We start from the raw sequence: 20,416 nt of genomic DNA on the forward strand, positions 1-20,416 counted from the left end.
TGAGGTTGCAGAGCTGACTCATTAGCGGAAGAGCCAGGACGGAGAGCCGGATCTGACGGTGGTCTGGTCCCTCAGCATCAGAGAGGAATCTACCCAAGACGACTTGTGTGAGCGGTCACTCATTTTCATTGTCACCTTGACACAATCCAAAATCACCCGGCAGAGAGTCCCAGTAAGAGGTTGTCTAGACCTGGTGGGCCCTCCAACATGTCTGGAATTGCATTCACTGACATAGAAAGGAAGATCTTTGCCCACTGTGGCCAACACCAGTCCTAGGGTTTGGGTCCTGGACTGCATGAGAGTAGACAGAGCGCGCTGGGCAGTAAGCACATGCATCGGTGGCGCTCTGTGGATGTCACATGACCGGCTGTTTTCGGTTCCCACTGCTTTGACTTCTCTGTCATGAGGGACTGTAGCCGGGGACTGTGAGCTAAACTAGACTCTCTGTCCAACAAAGCTGCTTTTTATTAAGGCCTTTTGTGAAAGCAACAGAAACAGGACCAGAGCAGATAGATACTCACACAAGCAACCAAGGCCGCTATTCCCAACTAGGTGTCCAGTGTTTCCCAGGCAAAGTTACTTCTTCTCCTGTGTAATGTAATGCACTCTGCGGTATGATGTGTTTTCCAGGTGAAAAACCTCAGCTTCGGATAGGCTAAGAAATGTCTCCACTGTCATGCAACCAAACGCACCCTGGAGGCAAAACAGGAGAAGCCTGGTTTCAGAGCCCTGTGCTCAGCCACCACTGCCCTCGGACAAAGCTCTCTTCAACCCCCTTCATCCAGGAGGTTATGTGCCTGGGTCTAGGGCTTGAGCCGTGACCTACACACAGTGGTGGCACAAACCTATAAATCCAGCTACCCCAGAGCAGAAGAAATTGGACTGCGGTTTCTAGGCCGACCTCGGCTACAGAACCCACTCAAGACTAGCATGGGAATCAAAAGTACCTGGATGCAAAAACACCTTTAATCCCAGCACTCAGGAGGCAGAGGTGGGTAGATCTCTGTGAGTTCGAGGCCAGCCTGATTAACAAGCGCTAGCTCCAGGACAGGCTCCAAAGCTACAGAGAACCCCATCTCGGGGAAAAAAAAAAAAATAGCTAAACGGTGTGGCGGTAGTGATAACGCAGGTGCGGGAGGCCAGTGGACAGCTGCTCCGTTTTCAGAGCCACGGGGCAGCTGAGCTGGCCAGATAAGTGGAGCCTCTGAGTCAGGGAGGCACCCACAGCCAGGAAACTTCCTGGCCTCACCAAACCAGCCAGGTAGGTAAGTTCCACTCTGATTTCTGTGAGCCAAATTTCCTTTGCCATATGCCCCCTCTTGCCTAGTCATCTTTTTCTTTTCTTTGGTTTTTCTTTTAGGGGAGGGATGTAAAACAGAAAGAAGTCTTTAATTATTATTATTAATTATTATTATTTATTATTATTATTATTATTTCTTTTAGCATACACCAAAAAGGGTCTCACTGTGACATTTTCATACATATATACATCATTATGTTTCGCTATTATACCCCACACCCTGGTCCTCTCCCATTCTGCTCTTGGTTGCCTTTTTCTTTCTCTTTCTCCTTTTTTATTTTTCCCCTTTATTTTTATGTATATGGATGTTTTGCCAACACGTGTGTCTGTAAACAATGTGCGTGCCTATAACCTACAGAGGCCAGACGAGCACACTGGAACCCTAGGACTGGGGTTCCAGATAGTTGTGAACTGCCTGTCGAGGCTGGGAATCAAACCCGTGTCCTCAGGAAGAGTGGCCAGTGTTTGGAACCACCGAGCCATCTCTCCAGCTCAGACTGCCTATGTCTACCAGCCATCTCCTTTTACCAACTATCCCCTGCCCCTTCAAAGCTCCTGAGAAGGTTGGGTTTTGAGGTCCACCAGTAAACTTCACGTATTCTTTCCTTTTATCCCCCCCAGCACATCCTCAAGACCTCACGGGACACTGGCAATAACCTCAGGTTTTGCCAGTAGCCTTCCAGGTAAACATTAATCTGGTTCCCCTGATCTCGTCCCTTTCGGTCACCGACCAACCCTGGATCCTCAGAGCCCGGGTGACTCATGTCCACACAGCAATCCCACCTCTCCCTCCTGATGACTGGTTTTACGGGACACAGGTAAGGCGCTGAGGAGGAGAACATTAGCCAGGACTCTGCTAAGCCTGCGGATGTTCTGGTGACACATAGCCACTGGGCCGCCACTTCCTCCAAGCAACTCCATGACATTAACAAGGAGGGGCTAGCCAGCCCACCCAGCCACACCACTTTTCCAGAACACCAAGAGGGAACTCAGGGCCCCCACTCACTGTGACAGCCATGGTCTCTCTTCCACTCTAAGCTCTTCCATCCTTCTCTTGGGCACTGTAGTAGTATCAATATATCCTGCCCATCCTTTTCTGGACAGAAAAGCAAAATCAGTTCCCTGCAGACTGCCCAGGACCAGGGAATCATTCAGTGACCTCTAATCTAGAAAGTGCTGTATGACTGCTCAGGGCTTTACCTTGCTCTGCAATCAGCAGCCCTGGGCCATGTCTGCAGGGAGGAAGGAAGAAGGAAGAGTCAGGCTTTCAGGGGGTCATTGCCCTGCTGGTCCCTGCATAGCAGGCATTGGAGCAGAGGATGTGGGGAGATCTCAGAGGAACCACTTAAGGGAGGGGCCTCCTCTGGGCAGAGAATGGCCATAAACTAAAGCAGCGGCCGTTGTCTGTCCACTTCTTAGGAAGTCCACCTCCTCTGAGTCCTTTGTTCCTAGGAAGCAATGCTATGGAATAATCATTTTGTGTACTGTGGATATGTATCGCTGTCACTGGTTTAATGAAGAGTCTACTGGCCAATAGCTAGACAGGAAGAGGTTAGGCAGGAGAGCCAGACTGAGAGAAAGCTGGAAAGAAGAAGGATTTGTTGGGGACTGCGGACCCTCAGACCCTGAATTTTCTGTGACCCCCTTGCCTGCCGGGGTAAACAACTTGTTTTCTGTGCTTGCAGCTGCTCTGGGCTCCAGACCCTCATGAGTTCCTGATGGCAGGGGAGTGGTTTCTGGTAAGTTTGCCGCTGAAAAGTCCCGAGAGCTAGGGTATGGCCATTAGTCAAGGAAAAACCCTATATAAACTGCTCTGGAACACAATAAAGGGGGCATTCTTGTTTCAAGGATAACCCGCGTCTCTGTCTGTGTGTGTGTGTATGTTTCAAACTCCAGCCCCTTGCCCGACTCGCGAACCGTCACATGGTAGACAGGCAGGACAGTTCAAGGGTTGAGTCATGAGGAGACTTGGAGAGAGGCAAGATGAACATGCCATAATGAGAAAAGGTACTGAGACACATGGTAGAACATAGAAAAGAAACATGGGTGATTTAAATTTCAGAGCCAGTTAAAAATAAGCCTAAGCTATTGGCCGTGCATTTATAATTAATAATAAGACTCTGTGTGGTTATTTGAGAGTGGGATAACAGGACAGAAAACTCTACCTACAAAGAACGGTCAGAGAGTGCAGCAGGCGCTGGCTACCCAGGAGAGAGCAAGATGGGGGCTTGCAACACCTTCTGAAATCTCTGCAATGTGTCCATTCAGAATGACCAGCACAGTTAATCATATATTAGAAACTGATGAGCAAAATAAGGAATCAACTGTTAATTGTGACACCAAAATAAGACTGCTGGGTTCAAATCCAGCAGAAGGGGGTCTGCCCTCCCTGGGTGGACACTAGAGCCATGTGACCTTAGGCAGCCCCTTGGAACTCTGCACCACAGTGTCCCTATCCATATGACAGGATCATAGATGTTCCTTATGGAGCCGTCATGAGAAGTAAATGTTGATACACCTGATGCTCTTAGAACAGTGGCCATAGCGTTGTTGGAGCTCAATAAACTTTATATAAATATAGAGGTGGTCCTAACATTAGGGTTGCCTCCTGATAAATCGATCAGAAACTGATGGTATTGTAAGGAAGAACTACACTTGAGCTTATATCGTCACACGGAGGGTAGAGGCAAGAGTGTCAGGAGTTTGAGGTCATCCTCAAAGGCAGAGCTAGTTCAAGGCCAGCCTGTGCAACATGAGTCTTTGTCTCAAAACAAAAAGCAAAACCCTTCACCTTACTGCCCCGCAGCCCTTAGCCCTGCTTTCCATCCAAAGACACATGTTCTATGTCTAACGACTTGTGTAACGTTATACGAGCTCAATGCTGAGTCACCCTGGCTATCTGCCACCATGGACGTGAACTATGTGCCGATCATTAGACTGTTCAGGGTCAGCAGAGTTCTGGGCATGGCCAGTCTGCAGGGACCATGGTCACAAGTCCAAGTGTACCTCATGGGCAGCATGAGCTGCTCCATAATCCTCCATGTGAAAGACTTGTATAGAAGTCTAGTTGCTTGCCGGGTCGGGTGGGTGGTAACACATGCCTTTAATCCCTTTAATCCCAGAGGCAGGCAGGCAGATCTCTGTGAGTTCAAGGCAAGTCTGGTCTACTAGAGCTAGTTCCAGGACCAAAGCTCCAGAGAAACCTTGTTTCTAAAAACTTAAAAAAAAAAAGGAAGTCCAGTTGCTCAGTTTATTGGAGTCATAGCAAGAGGCTCCTGAGACAGAGTTGACCCTGCCACTGGGTCTTGGATCTGCCTCATTTGATCCACAAGATTACCTGCCACTGTTAAATAAAGTGTCCGTTTTGTATATTAAGATAAAAAAGCAAAAAAAAAAGTAGAGTCACAGAATGTAGATGATTTCTCCTATGTCATGAATTGATAATTTAGATAAAAGATCTAATGTTCTCAACCTCTGGGTCGTGACCCCTTTGGGGGTCAAATAACCCTTTCACAGGGGTCACATATCAGACATCCTACACATCAGAAATTTAAGATTTATGACAGTAGCAAATTACAATTATAAAGTACCAATGAATAATTTTATGGTTGGGGGTCACCACAACGTGAGGGACTATATTAAAGGGCCGCAGCATTAGGAAGGTTCAGAACCACTGCTCTACACACACATACATATAACATGTCATAAACACATGCACGCACAAGAAATTGAGGAGATGAGGCTAGTATTCATGACCAAGTACAAAATAAAATATAAACCAAAAACTGTGATAAAAGCATTAAGGTATAATAAACTGAAGTGTAAGAGACAAAGAAATTCAAGACTGGGGATATAGCTCAACTGCTCAAATGCCTGCCTAGCATGACAAGCCACAGGCTCCATCTTCAGCAGCAAGAAACTTGATGTAGGGACATTTGTCTGTGGTCCAGGAGGACCTCTAAGAATTTGAGGTAAGCCTAGAAGACACTGTAAAACTGTCTCAAACACCAAAAGGCCAGTTGGGGTGGCACATGCCTTTAATGCCAGCACTTAGAAGGCAAAGGCAGGCGACTATGAGTTCAAAGCTGGCCTGGGCTACATAGGAAATGCCAGGATAGCCAGCGCTACGTGGTAAAATCATATCTCAAAAACAAAAAGAAAAAAACACCAAAAGAGGAGAGGTGGGGGAGTGTCATTCTTTCAAAGGAAAAAAAATGACCTTATTCCACTCCTTTGGTTGTGGTTAACTTTGGTTTTTGTGGTTTTGTTTTTGTTTTCCTAGACAGGGTTTCTCTTTGTAGCCTCAGCTGTCCTGGCACTCACTCTGTAGACCAGGCTGGCCTCGAATTCACAGAGATTCACCTGCCCCTGCTATCTGAGTGTTAGAATTAAAGGTGTGCATTACCACAGCCCAGCAGTTGTGATTAACTTTTAAATATTAGATACTTACTACTATGTAGACAATAACTGTGTGTGGTTATGAAGGCTAGTGTGATATTTAATACAGGAGCACAGTGTATAAATATCAGGTCATTAGAGCCTTCCCCTTAAACAGCTGCTTTCTTATCATTTCTTTGCTTGGCGAACATTCAAAATCCTCTATATTTTTCTTTGGGTTTTTTTTTTCACTTGTCAAGATGGAGTCTTGTTGTGGAATATTATTTTGAGGTGTGTTACATTTGTTTGTGCTCTAGAACATTTATTTAATGACGTAAAGATGTGTTGCTTTTGTTTACGCTGCATTTGTTTTCCTCTGTGAAGCTGTGATTCTTTGCCTGTCTAAAACACCTGACGGTCTAATAAAGAGCTGAACGCCCAACAGCGAGGCAGGAACAGGGATAGGCGGGGCTGGCAGGCAGAGAGAATACATAGAGGGAGAACTCTGGCTGCATGGAGAGGAGCAAGAGAACAAGGAGAGAAGGATTTTAGGGACCAGCCACGGAATAAGCGTGAAAGTAAGACATACAGAAGTAAGGAAAGGAAAAAGCCCAGAGGCAAAAGGTTGATGGGATAATTTAAGTCAAGGAAAGCTAGCTAGAAACAAGCCAAGCTAAGGCGGGACATTCATAAGAAAGAATGAGACTCCATGTGTGTGTTTGGGAGCTGAGTAGTGGGTCCCCAACGAGTAAAAACAACCAACTATACAGTCTTGCTGTGTAGCTCAGAGGGGTCTTGAGAACATTCTCTCCCGGCTTCAGCCTTCTAAGGTCTGAGATTGTAGGTGTATGCCACTGTTTTGAAATAGTTATTATTAACCACAGTTGTCCTAGTTCATTGTTATTCCTCTTGTCCATTAGTCTAAAGACAAGGTCTCCCCAAGGTGCCCAGATTGGCCTTGAATCCTAGCTGCCTCCTGAGCCCTGGAGTGGCAGCTGTGCCCCAACCGTGCCCAGCTCTCTGCTATGGGATGCCCCAAGTGGGCTGGAGAGGAGGTGGTTTAGCAGTCAAGAACACTGACTGTTCTTCCAGAGGATCCAGGCTTAATTCCCAGCACTGACATGGTGGCTCACAAGCATCTGTAACTCCAGCCCCCGGGGTTCCAAGACCCTCGTCTAGCCTCCATGGGCACCAGACACAGACATGGTACATAGATTGTTAAATAGATTCCCTCCAGTTCAGAGTCCACCTCAACCAGTAAACCATTCTGCCCACCTTCCTCTGCCTCGCCATAGCTCTTATTCTAAAGTAGTTCATTGAAACCATGAGAAGCAGGACTCCTGAAAAATTTTTTTGACTTAATTACAGAAATTCTACGGTCTCGATTGTCTACAGTGTGCGTTTAATCGTATTTGTGCATCGTTCTAAGGCTTAGGAGCAGACTCCAGACTCTGTCTTATTGTCTTGGGTCTGTCTTTGCTATGGAACCTCCCCCCATGCCTCAGTTTCCTCACCTGTGAAGTGGGAATGGCTAAGATGCTTGTTTTATAGGGTTGTTCTAAAGACTGGGTAGTGCTTGTGGGTACCATCACCCCCAGAGGGCTTGCTGTAATGGGACTTTGGCTTTGCCCTCAGCATACATTTTCATATACAGGAAATAGAGGTTTAGACCTAAGCCTATCTCAAGTGACCTCCCTGGGTCTGGCAGTGGAAAAGCTCTAATTCAAGCGAGGTTGGATCCCCAGGCTAGCATGGTGTACAACCAATGAGCCTACAATGACCTTGTGGCCCAAGAAGTAAACACAGGCCGAAGCACAATGCCAAGTCCTACACCCACACCTCTCTTCCCTCAGCTTTGCCCTTTCGGATAGCCAATCCAAAGGCAGCCTGGGGTGAAAGGTGATGCCTTTCAGTTGGGATAGCAACCAAAATGGGCCAAACAAACTCACCTGGGGCCATTCTTTATCACTAAAGAAGAACCCACGCTAACAGCAACTGCCTTTTGTGAATTGGAACTCTCAGTTTCCTAAGCAAACAGCCCCTGCCATCCTGGATTCAAAGGACATTGCAGGGCTGGCCTGTATGTGTGACTGAACTAAGGCAGAGTCTCAGTAGCTGAGACTGGCCTTGAGTTTATTATGTAGCCAAGAGCAACCTTGAACTTCTGATCCCAAGTGCTGAGATCACAGACTTTGCTATATCGCCCCGTTCAGATATACAATATTATGCCATCTATTCAATAAGATGACTTTCAAACCCAGGCCAGGCATGGTGATGTATACCTACTATCCTAGAACTCTGTGGGTAGAAACAGGAGGATCGGGAATTCAAGGCTAGCCTGGGCTACATGATACCCTGTCTTTAAAACAAGCAACACCACACATAGAGACAGAGACCGACTTCCAAGAAAAGTCATTGGGCATATTTGTTTTATCTTGCCATTAAATATTTTATCTGTCATCTTTCTTGGAAAAGTATGCTATTTTTGCATATATATATTGATAAATACTTTATTACAACTTGAATAATAAATGAACCTGGGTTAAAAAGAAAAAGATTCTCTTACAAATTTACTTCAAGTCAGCACTCGTTCAGGAGGCTAAGAAGGAGATTCCAGAGAATTCCAGGCCTACCTGGGCTACACAGTGAGTTCAAGGCCAGCTTGGTACAGAGGGAGAGGGGCCTTGCCTCAAAAAGGCTAAAATGACTCGAGCAATCAATCAAAAGCCAAGCTCACTTAAGCAGATGGAGGTGAGGCAAGGCCCCGCGAAGAGAAACGGACGCTCTACGTCAGCCTTTCATTTTCTTTGGATTCATCCAACTGTTTGGAGAGTGTGACGCAGCCGAGAACAAGGAGCTAATCTTATGTATGGCCCAACACTGACTCAAAAGTAGTTCTTCCCCAGAGGCAGATAGTGGCTTTTGTTCCTCAAAATCTGACGTCGAACCACTCAGAGCTAAGGGCAGCTTGATCCGTGTGTGTTCGCCTGGATTTGGTGGTTCCATTGTATTCTCATCAGAGAGAACGGAGCTGCACGGTCCATAGGGCGCTCGGTTCACAGACTGCCCTCAGGCGCGTGGCTGTGCCACCGTGTGTTACCTAGCACAACCGTTTTACAAGGTATAGGACACGTTTGTCTTCGGGAGCCAAGCAGGGACACAGACACAAGCACACAGCACAACCCGACACGTTGGAGTGTGCCCACCAACAAGGCGCTTCCATTCCTTCATTTAAACGACACTTCTCTAGCCAAATGAAACAGCCTCTTCACGGGATCCGGCCATCACAAAACCCACAACGCTGAGATTATGCAGGGCTCAGAAGAAAGCATGGTGGAGTTCATGTTACAGGCACCTGACAGAGGGAAAAACTGAGGCTCAGATATAGTGACATGTCCAAAACGGGCTGGCTGGAGGACGCAAATCTACGCCTCTCACGTCAATCCAGGCCTCCCAATGCCCTTGAACACCACAAACTGACAACTATGCTGGATTTTTTGTTTATTCTGATTTGTTTTTCCAACCTCTTTCTCCTTTGGGTTTTGTTTTTTTGTTGTTGTTTGGTTTGGTTTGGGGTGGGGAGCAGAGATTTAAACCTGATCTATTGGTCCAGTCACACAGGAGACTAAGGCAAGAAGTTTGAAGCCTAGAGTTTGGAATCTGGATGGTAGGATGTTGGAGGGTAAGGGGTTAAATCAAAGTAGGCTCACATTCCAGTGACAGTGGTGGGGGGGTGTCAAAGTCCTCTCAGAACACTTCAGGCCAGTGTCCTTGGCAGTGAAGCCTTCTTTGCCAACACAGGCACACGTTTTTCGCTGAGCCTCTGGCATGGCAGAGAGGTACAGGGCAGTGTGCCAAGGAAGAACTCTAAGCCTCAACAGCAACGAGGAAGCTGGCTCCCAAATCAAAGTGAAATATCTCCAAAGGAACTTGATTTTACTGAGAGGAAGATGTATGCTCGCCCGCATGCACACACACACACACACACACACAGAGAGAGAGAGAGAGAGAGAGAGAGAGAGAGAGAGAGTCTTAGCAAGTGAATAAACAAGTCTCTAACTCAGAGACTGGGTGTTACCCAACAGAAATAAAAACTGGAGCTACCTGCGTAACTGGAGATTTTCTAAATCGTCACATTAGAAAAGAAAAGGGAAACAGAAGAAATTAATCATTTGATGCATTTTATTTAAATGAATAAATTCAAACTCTTTTCCCCAATATGTAATTGTTACCAAAGAAGTTCACTCTTTTGAGTTCTTAGTCCCATTAATAAAATAAGTCAAAAATGGACTCAGAAGGAAGTCTGAGAAATAATTAACTAACACATGAGAAAAAAAAACAATAGAACAGGCACGCTAAACATCCCAGCAGTTCCCAGGAGACACAGAGGTCAGAGAAACAGCAAGAAAGGCTAGAGAGTTGAGGGAAGTGTGCCTAGGCGTGCCGAGCTGTGGGTCTCACTTTAGAGAGCGCTCAATTCCAGGTTCTTGTATCCCAGGGCAAAGGACCACAACAAGACTCATGATCAAAGGAAGGAAATACAGTTAGGCAGTGGTGGTACATTCCTGTAATCCCAACAACCGAGAGACAGAGGGAGGCAAGTTGGATCTCTGTGAGTTCGAGGCCAGCCTGGTCTACAAAGTGAGTTCCAAGACAGCCAGAGAAATTCTATCCTGGGATGCAGGGGTAGGGGAATTCCCAAGAATCAGAATGGGCTAATGAGCTGAGGAAAGGGCCCAAAAAGTTCTGGGTAACAGGCAACATAGTCCATGATTCTTTGGAGGGCATTTCCATAATACCAACCTCTCCCAAGGTTGTATATTGAAGGATTTTCTCACTTGGGCTTTGTTTAGGAGCCCATGAGAGAATTCCAGTCTTCCTATGCCAACTGATACCCTCTGTTAGGACCATCTGGAGTCCTGGCCTCCAGCTGCTCTTCCCTGCTAGAGATCTTTACTTTCCTTCTGATTTGAGCTACTGAAAGCTGTGTCAAAGTTGTTTACTGATGTGGGAGAATTATCTGTATTCTGTCAATCATGTATTTTAATAAAACGTTGATTGGCCAGGCAGGAAGTATAGGCAGGTCAACCAGACAGGAAGTAGAGGCGGGGCGATGAGAATCGGTGTATTCCGGGAAGGAGGAAGTCCCTCCGCCATTCCTGCCCAGATCATCGAAGAGGCAACATGTGAGCTGCCACACTGAAAAAGGTACCAAGCCGAAAAAGGTACCAAGCCATATGGCTAACATAGATGAGAATAATGGGTTAAGATAAATCATAAGAACTAATAAGTAGCCTGACCTAATGGCTCAATCAGCTTTATAACTTATAGAGATCTCTGTGTGGTTGATTTTCTCTGGGACTTGCCGGCTGTGGGGTACCGGGCAGGAACAGATACCCCAACAAGCCAGCCCCTCATGTTACAGTTTACCAGCTCTGCTTCACGAACACGTGTTGCCTTGGCCTTGAGAATCAGAGGTTAAGGTTTTCACCTGTTGGCCCACCTGACTGTTGGGTATATAACTGTGGGGGTGGGGGGACTATTCAATAGAGGGCTTCTTACCAGTGACTAGAGGTCCGTGTCTCTTTGTGTGTGTTTCAATCTCCAGCCCCTTGCCCGAAGCTCACGAACTATATGGTAGCGCACAGAGCGCAGACAGGCGTTGTGCGCTGCAACCCTCCATATATTAATCTTGATGTTTCCATCTCAGCTGGTATCATCTGCCTAGCACGCAGCAAGCCGTGGGCATGCATAAACTGGGTGTGATAACACATTTATAATCCCAGCACTTGGGAGGTGGGCAGGAGGATCAGAGGTTCAAGATCATCCTCAGCTATGTGTCAAGTTTGAGCCAGCCTGATCTCGTGAGACCCTGTTTCAAATAAATAAATATGATCAACCTTACTTTATTCCCCCCTCACAGTCTCCGACTTCAGTGTTCGTCCTACGAGTCCAGCTCCTCTCTGTTGCACCAGCCGCATTTCAAGCGCTCAAGACCCGCATGTGGCTAATAATGTCTGGCTTTGGACCACACAGGTCTAAGCCGAAGAAACTCCCAAAAGCCTCTGTTTCTTGGTTAGTAGAAGTGAGCAACTTGGAAGTCCTTAAGGTCGCGGGGAGCCCTCATTTCCAATTCTACCCATCCTATGTCAAGACTCTTTGGTGATAGCTTCAAACTTTGCACCATTTGAGGACCCCCGTGTTCCTTTAGAGCCAGTGGCTCTGGAAATCCAATCAGAAGTCATTGTATTTGGCTCTGTCTTTTTGCCGTTTAAGAATGCGGTCCTCCGCATGTCCCCTTTCAAACGTGCGCTATTCTGGTGCTGCCGTCACGGCTGCCATGACTGACAAGTGGGTAGGGTGATATTTTTTATGTGCCTGAGTTCACAGAGTAAATTACACAGCCTGAACAGCATGGTGATTAGTGGCTGTGTGTGAAGACTGGAATCGCTGTGTTTGCATGTTTCCGAATAATGAGATTCTTATCTCCGTTATATGGCAACGGGGTCAAAAACGACAGCGTTATTCGCTGTTTCACAGGGAACCATTATCTATTTCGTCCTTTCTTTCTGTCTCTGAGGGTCTCTTTTGTTCTCTCTCTTTCTCCCTTCCTCCCTCCCCCCTCCACTTCTCTCTTAAAATAAACTAAAAGCCACTTCATTTAGCAGCCCCCAATATCCCTTCCAGATAGAAGTTTTCCATAGGAAGGTATTTCTACAATCTTATCAATTATCCACCTGTGTTCTAATCTAACCGGTTTCATAGAAGACGCTGCCGTTGTGAACAGGAGAAATTGAAGCAAGGTTTCAGATAAAGAAGGGGCTGAGGTCCAATAGAGCTTCCTTAACATTATGTCCCTAAACTGATCTCTGGCCTAGAAAAAAAAGAAAAAGAAAAAATAACCTGATGAACGCAGGTAGGGAGACATGAGACGGGAGTCTGATTAAAAAAAAACCTGTTCTTTCTCCTGTTCTCAGCCTCTGGTGTCGCTGAATCTTCAGAACAATGGAATCCCATCTTCTACTTTAATTACATGTTATGCAGTTTGGTCACGCGTCCTTTTTTTCTGCTGAAAACATGAAGAAATTGGGTAAAATTATAATCTGATTCCCCCAACACAAAGGCCTTTTCAACTGACTAAAGAAATGAGTCCTAACTAGACACCGACCGGACAAACATCAATTTTGGCAGTCATGACGTGAGCGTACGGAGCGCCAGTTAGTGTGATGGCGGGTTATACAGCAGACCCAGGAAAGCTGTGATTAAATCACTCACGCGGCTGAGCCCTCAGCAACGAGACTCTTACCTGCGTTGTGGAGACCGTTCTGATATCAAGGCCAAGAGTCAACAAATGTTTACAGAGACGCTTTTTCAAAAAGATATCTCAAAATCAATCTCAGCAAATACATCTCCATAAATATTGCTGGGTTGCCGGGGGGTAGGGGATTGTTTCAATTAAATTCTAACACGGGGGTATTATAGTGACAGGAGGAACGGCCACAGCAAGGCACAGGTTAATTGCCTCTGCACAAAACAAAGAGGAAACCTAGAGTTTGTCGTGAGCAAGATGATTGACATCACCATATATGGGAGGTAACCACACACATAAACAGCTGGGAAGGTCACTACAACTAGTAAACATGATGGTGAAATGACCCAGAGTAGAACACTATATTATGTAATAAGGAATATATATAATATATATACATATATACATACGTACACTGAAGCAAACTGCTTACGATATATCTTACCAAATGCCTCAAGAGTGCTAGGAAGGTCTATTATGTCTTCATCAATCATCAAAGGTCTTGTTCTAGGACTAGAAGCTGTTAGAGTTTCTAGGAAGCATAAAGCAGAAGTCGGGCCACATACTCAGAAGTGGATCAAAGGTGATGAAATACTCCAGGCCTACACACCAACTCTCCAGCCTTCCCCTGAGTCCACAGCCCTCATTAACTCCCCTTGGTAGAGTTACCATATGCTGACACGCACCATCTTCCTTCGGTATGTTCCTTGCCTATAAGCATGCAGTACCCGGATTTGGGAGGAAGTGGAGGCTCCCACAGGGCAGAAACCTGGTTATAGCTGACATCACCCATTTCCTGGTTCAAACGAACGGTCAGAGCTCTTGCAAGAAGGGAAATACCATGCTTTTGTTGCATGAGTTCCCGCAGAGAAGAGGACATCGCCACCATCCCATAGTTTATCTGCAAACCACACAGGATTAGCTGATTTACCTAGTGCTGTGGAGAAAAATGAAAGATGCTGAGATATCGAGGCAACAGTAGGAGACTAGAATGAGGTTTCTCCAAGGAGAAATGAGATCAAAGAAACCTTGATATCAAAAGCTCAAGGTGGAGGCTGGAGAGACGGTTCAATGGTTAAGAGCTTTGGCTGCTCTTCCAGAGGACCCAGGTTTGATTCCCAGCAACCACATGCAGCTCACAGGTCTGTAATTCCAGTTTCAGGGGATCTGATGCCCAACATGTATGTAGGCAAAACACCAGTGCACAGGAAATAAAAATAAGAAAGACAGTTCAAGCGAAATATGGTGGCTTTGATCTCAGCACTCAGGAGGCAGAGGCAGGTGGGTCTCTATGAGTTGGAGACCAGTCTGATCTGCATAGTGAATTCTAGGTCAGCCAAGGATACACAGAGACACCCTGCATTAAAAAATTAATTAAATAAATAAAATAAGAGTTCAGAGAAGGGACAGTCAGTCCAGGTAGCTAGAAGGGCAAAAGGAAAGGCCTCGGGGTAGGAACAAATGACTGTGGCTGGGACCCAGTGAGCCAGAGGAGAGGGAGCCAAATACCCTGGGGCGGCTCAATCATGTGCTTGGCACGTGGCCAATACTCAGTAAACCTTTGCTGAATGAAACAACTAGCAGGCCCACGTCGGCTATAGAAGCAGTCATTTCGCCTGCTTTTTTGCAAGAGTATTTTTCGCCTGCTTTTGTGACCAGAGTACACAGAGAAACATATCAGGTGAGTAAGATTGGGGTATCCTCTGGGGACAGGTGACAACGAAGAGTGAACCAGGCCTGCCTGTGAGGATTGTAATTCCCGCTCCTCAGGAGGCTGAAGCAGGGAAACAGCAAACCTCAAGCCAGTCTGTGCTGCCCAGTGAGGCCCGCATCGCAATCGAAAGCACAGAAAGGTCTAGACACACAGTTCAGTGGTGAGGTATTACCGAGCATGCACAGGACCCTGGGTTCAGCCCCCAGTTCCCACCCTCTGAAAACTGAAACCTTCAAGGAAGTCTGAAATGAACCCCAAATTACTGCAGAGGAACAAGGGAGCAAGAGAACTAAATGCAGGCTGATGTCATGGGGGGGCAGGTTCCAGAAGGCAGGATGTGAACTAGGCTTGGGATCACACACAGGAATGTGGTAGGTGAACCAGACAGAAGAGTGGGCTCTCCAAAAAAAACCAGTCTGCAAGGTAGCAATCAGATAGAGCTGCTTCGATTTCTAAGGCATCATGTAAACTCATTCTATGCTTGCTTGCCCAGTCAAGACGGAAAATCCATCCCATACACAAAACATAGCAACTGGGTTCCCACGTGTTTATTTGAAGTTGCCCCTTCGAAATCCACAAGCCTCCCCTTGAGTGGAGAATTACCCACCTTACTTATTTTATAGTGACATTGGTGAGAGCCCAACAGCTATAAGGGGTGTTTTTTGCCATATTCCAGAATTGCACCAGCCTGCTATTCTCACCGGAGCGGTTCCGTTCCTTCTCAGCACCATGTTTATTAAACCCTTCCAGACACTCTCCGGAAGCCTCCAACCGCCTATTATAAGGTCTGGAAGATCTGAGTCATGGTTCCACCACCCACCCAGAAGGCCCAGGCAGAGGCTAGGTGTCTTCCGCAACCCACTATTCCTTCTCTTTGTGCCACCCAGGGTCTAACCAATGAAGCTCGGTCAACTCTAACTCTCAAATGATTCTCCCCTTCTTCTCCATCGCTGCCTATTTCGTCCCCATGCCTTTTCTTCCCTGAATGTTCTAAGTTATAGCGTGGTTCATTTCTTTTCTTTCCTGTTCCCCCCCGCCCAAATGGTGCTGTGGGTTGAACACGGAGCCCACCATATTTTAAGCACATGCTTTACTACAGGGTTTTCATCACGGACTCCACTCGGTCTTTTGTATTTCATTTAAAAAAAAAATCCTTCTTGGACTCTTTCTGGTCTGCTGATCTACTTTTCCACAGCTTCTAAACACCCCGAATTTTTTTTAAAAAAAGGGTTATAAACAGATACCCTAACTCAAACATGTCTCCATTGCTTTTTTGACAGTTCCGTTATCCAGAATGCTCTCTCCCAACCCTGCATGTGTATGTACTTTTTTCCCCCTTTAGATAGTATACTTCTTAGGATTTTTGTTCTTGTTTATTATTAATATTATTATCACTCGTGTGTGTGTGTGTGGTGTGTGTGTGTGTTGTGTAGGTGTGCATCCAGGCACAAACATGTCATCCACATGTTGATATCAGAGAACTTTTTTACTTTTTGGGGGGGGGGGCGGGTTTCGAGACAGGGTTTCTCTGTAGCTTGGAGCCTGTCCTGGAACTCGCTCTTGTAGACCAGGTTGGCCTTGAACTCAGGGAGATCCGCCTGCCTCTGCCTCCCGAGTGCTGGAAGGCGCCACCACCTACCGCCTAGAAGGTGGGACTCTCTAAATATGGCTCCGCGGTCCACTTAACCAGATGCAGGCTGAAACAACGGCTGAGCAGGGTATAACTTGGGGCCTTAAACCACGCCATTTTCATCTTTAGTAAGCCCCGCCCCCCAGCACTGCTAAACTCTGTAAGCCTGTTTCCCATGATGCCTGGTGGGCTCTGCCAATCTAGCCCAAGATAGCCTTATAAAGCTAAATATGGAAGGAGCCTTCCACAGAAAGGCAAAAGTTGGGGAAACACAGCTTTGTAGAATGTTCCACTCATTCCTCTCCCTTAAAGAGAGAGGGCAGGGAAGCGTGCTAGGCAACACCAAAGGTTTGTAATTCTTTATATTCCTGAATTCCAACCTTTAAGTCACTGGACGAAGAAAAACTCATATTCTGTGCTTGAGGATTGAGTACAGGGACTTGAAGATCCTACCCAAGGATACTCCTACCACTGAGCTATGTTCCCAGCATAAGAGAAAACAGGATCCCTTTATCTTTTCCTCCCAATGAATGGCACATCCTGTAGACAGGCCCAGAAAACTAATACAAGAAATGAGTCATAGGTGTTAGAGCAATATCTCAGCACAAGACACAAACAACCAGGGATACATAATGAGATAAAGGTGGATGGATGGATAGATAGACAGACAGATAGATAGATAAAATGTGTACAGTTAGCAGTTGAAAAAAAATTGTTTTTTTTTGTAAAGTTCTACGCCTGTATTGCGGCGCAATCAATACAGGACGGATAGCTCTACTGCTACAGCTTGTAAGTCTCTGGGTCAAGGGGCTGGAGATTGAAACATGCAGAGACACAGACACAGAGACAGACAAAGAGATGAGGACACGGGTCATTCTTGATACAAGAATGCCAACTTTACTGAGCTCGGGGGAAGCTTTACATAGGGGATCCTTAACTGATAGTCACACCCCAGCTCTAGGGATCTTTCAGCTGCAGATCCATCAGATCCCACCCTCCCACCCTCCCACTACCCCCACTCTCCCACCAACCATCCCTCACTCCCCAACCCTCCTCACTCTCCCACCCCTCACCCTCCCCCAGCCCCGGCCATCAGGGTCTCACGCTCAAGCCTGCTCAGAGCAGAGGAAAACAAGTTGTTTTGCTCAGAGCAGCTGCAAGCACAGGAAAAACAAGCCGCTCACAGGGAATTCAGGAGGGGGGTGTCAGAGCCCCCAATAGCTTCCAACATGTTTTGGTTTTGGTTTTGGTTTTTGAGACATGATCTTCCCGTGCAGCCCAAGCTTAATCCAAGATCCTCCTGTCTCTGTGTCCTGAGTGCTTGGGGTGACAACCATGAATCCAAATCCCTAGCTTGTCATATCCACTTGAATAGATGGTCTACCCCAGCACTGGGAAAGCGAAGACAGGAAGATGAGAATTTAAACTTATCCTTAGCTATGTGATGGATTTGGGGCGAGCCTGGCCTTCATGAGACCCCGTCTCAAAATGAACAAACAAAATAATAAGCGTAATTGACTCAAATTTTGTAGAATACATGCTTTCAAGCACACTAAATACGTGCTTTCAAGGAACACAGAGCCCAGAGACCTCCATTCAGGGATCTCATCAGAGTTGAACACATTCCCTTGTCAGGCAAAGCGTGCAGAGTCCCGATCCTAAGTGACACATCACAGCGGCTCATAGATATCTTGACCTGAGGTTCCTCTAACTCATAAGCCATAGGAACACTTCTTCAAACGCTCACCACACCAACACCTCAGATGGATAAGAGGTTCCAGCTTGCCAGGCCATTCCTGACTAGACTTGGTGACTTGTCGGGGGAAGTGCAGGAGGCACATGACCATCCAGAACTTTCTCTGTCCCTTCCTCCTTCTCTGTCTAACATAGAAATGGGAGGCTGGAGGGCTATTTATTCCCTGTTAATAAGGGACAAAGAGAGCCCTAACTGCCCCCATTAGTCATTGCTTCAGAGGTCCCTGTCTTCTACTTCCAAGACTGCCTTACCCCCAAGTGACTTCTCTTTGATGCTATTTATGAACTGAACCATGACCCTCCGGGAAGGCAGGCCAAGGGCATGTGGGGGACATGAATGGGCTATGAAAGCCGTGTTTCTGCTTGGGGCTGGCATTCGGGTTCTCAAGAGTATATATGGCAGAGAAAACATAGCATTGGTTGTTATTTAGGGCACAGCTCTCCAGAGAGGAAAATTCTTGAGATAAAGGAACACATGCAAAGCTATCCAGTTAGAAAAGCCCTGGGCTTCTCTTCCTGGGGAAGATCCACAACCAGACTTGCTAATGACTCCGAAAATGGAAGGTCTTTGCTCCTGCTGAATCTTATACATTTTTTTCTATCTAATTTTGTCTCTTTCTAGTGTTATGTGAAAATTACACAGATGCGAGGTTCCCCTCCCCAACTTTAAAAAAAAAAAAAGTGTGTGTGCATGTGTGTGGCAGTCAGGAGACAAGGTTCCTTGGGCCTACTCTGTCCTTCCTCAGGAACCACCCACCTGGCTTTTTGAGACAGGGCATCTTAATTAGGGTTTCCTATGGCTGTGAAGAGACACCAGGACCATGGCAACTCTCATAAAGAAAACATTTAATTGAGGGTTGCTCGCTTACTGTTTCAGAGGTTCAGGCATTATATCGTCATGGCGGGGAGCATGGTGGTGTGCTGGCAGACATGGTGCTGGAGCCGAGAGTGCTACATCTTTTAGGCAGCAGGAAGTCGGCTCACTGTCACACTGACTGAAGCTTGAGAAAAAAAGAGACCTCAAAGCCCGCCCCCAGGATGACACACTTCCTCCGGCAAGGCCACGCCTCCTAATAGTGCCACTCCCTTTGAGGGCCATTTTCTTTCAAATCACCACACACAGGGTTTCCCACTGTCCCAGGATTCTGGCTGGCCAATGAATCCCAGGGGTCTGTCTGGCTCAACTTCCCTAGTGCTTGGGATTACAAGTATGGACCTGGTTCCATTTATGTCGTCCATTCTGAGAATTAGATTCAGACTCTCATGCTTATGTGGCAAGAATTTTTCAGGTTGCGCTATTTCCCCATCTCCCTTCCCTTCTTGCGAGACAAGGTCTCAAGTAGCACAGGCTAGCTTTGAACTTTCTCCATAGCCGGAGGGCTGTGAAGGCCTGATCCTTCCACCCTATCATCTCCAGCTGGAAACCAGGAGGACTTGAGTCTGAATCCCCAGCAAGCATATAAAAAGTCAGGTGTGGCCGTTGTGCTTTTAATTCCATTCCTATAGCCGGAGTGGAGACAGGAGGATTGCTGGGGCTTGCTAAGCAGCAAACCTAGTTTCAGGACCAGTGAGAGACCCTGTCTCAAAGGGAATAAGGCAGAGAGTATAAAGCAAGACGCTAAGTGGTATGTATTGGGTGATTCAAAAGCTCCATCCGCAAACAGTACTTACCTAGGAAGCACCCTCAGTCACACCCTTCCAGCCTCTTCTCCCCCAGTGCTAGAGTCACTGCGTGGTTCTGGCCACACTTCATCCTGCCAAAGAGCAGTCTAACCGACCACAGGGCATTTAGATGTCTGTTAGCAATGCCTCATAATCAGAATGTTGACTCTAAAGTTGAAATGAAAACAAGTTAACTGTTTCCTTGGGCAGAGACCTCTCTGGAAGGGACTCAGCCTGGGAGGGGGACTGTCCTGGGTGGAAGGGGTCATCCTGGGGGAGGGGGCAGAGAAGAGGGGAAGGAACTGACTGACTTGTTTAGGTCCCTTCTGAGGGCAGATTCTTTTCATTCCTCATCTCACATAATTTACACAGATACCTTTTGACTTCCTCCTCGCTCGCCCCATTTTATAGATGATAGAGATGAGGACCCTGAGCCCCCAAAGGGGGGCTAGACAAGGTCATATGGGCGGCACTAGAGACAGGACCTGTGGCCCAGTAAGACCCAGCATTCTTCCCACCTCTGTTGAACTGCCCCAGCTCCGACATCCCTTCTCTTCCTCTGCACCAGAAATAAACCTACTTCCCAAGATGGTTCAGTCGCTTCATGAGGATTTGCAGATTTATTATTGGCATCTGGTCCAGCAGAGCCTTGCTAAAGTTGGAGAGACC

The 20,416-nt window shown here is 46.7% G+C and overlaps 1 long non-coding RNA gene across 2 annotated transcripts; it reads left to right on the top strand.

Annotated features, from left to right (window-relative positions):
- Window positions 1-1,149: 1,149 nt before the first annotated feature.
- LOC146889763 (uncharacterized) lies at window positions 1,150-12,871 on the top strand. Of its 2 annotated transcripts, none has more exons than XR_014999769.2 (5): window positions 1,150-1,265; window positions 1,922-2,118; window positions 2,986-3,039; window positions 11,601-11,752; window positions 12,655-12,870. It is a non-coding gene; the product is annotated as an uncharacterized LOC146889763 (long non-coding RNA). The 2 variants fall into 2 exon arrangements; XR_015736739.1 differs by having other exon boundaries at window positions 1,174-1,261; window positions 12,655-12,871.
- The last annotated feature ends 7,545 nt before the right edge of the window (window positions 12,872-20,416 follow it).

This window comes from Myodes glareolus, chromosome 26 (assembly GCF_982192425.1).
Source record: "Myodes glareolus chromosome 26, mMyoGla1.1, whole genome shotgun sequence".
In the NCBI taxonomy this organism is placed as follows: Eukaryota; Metazoa; Chordata; class Mammalia; order Rodentia; family Cricetidae; genus Myodes; species Myodes glareolus.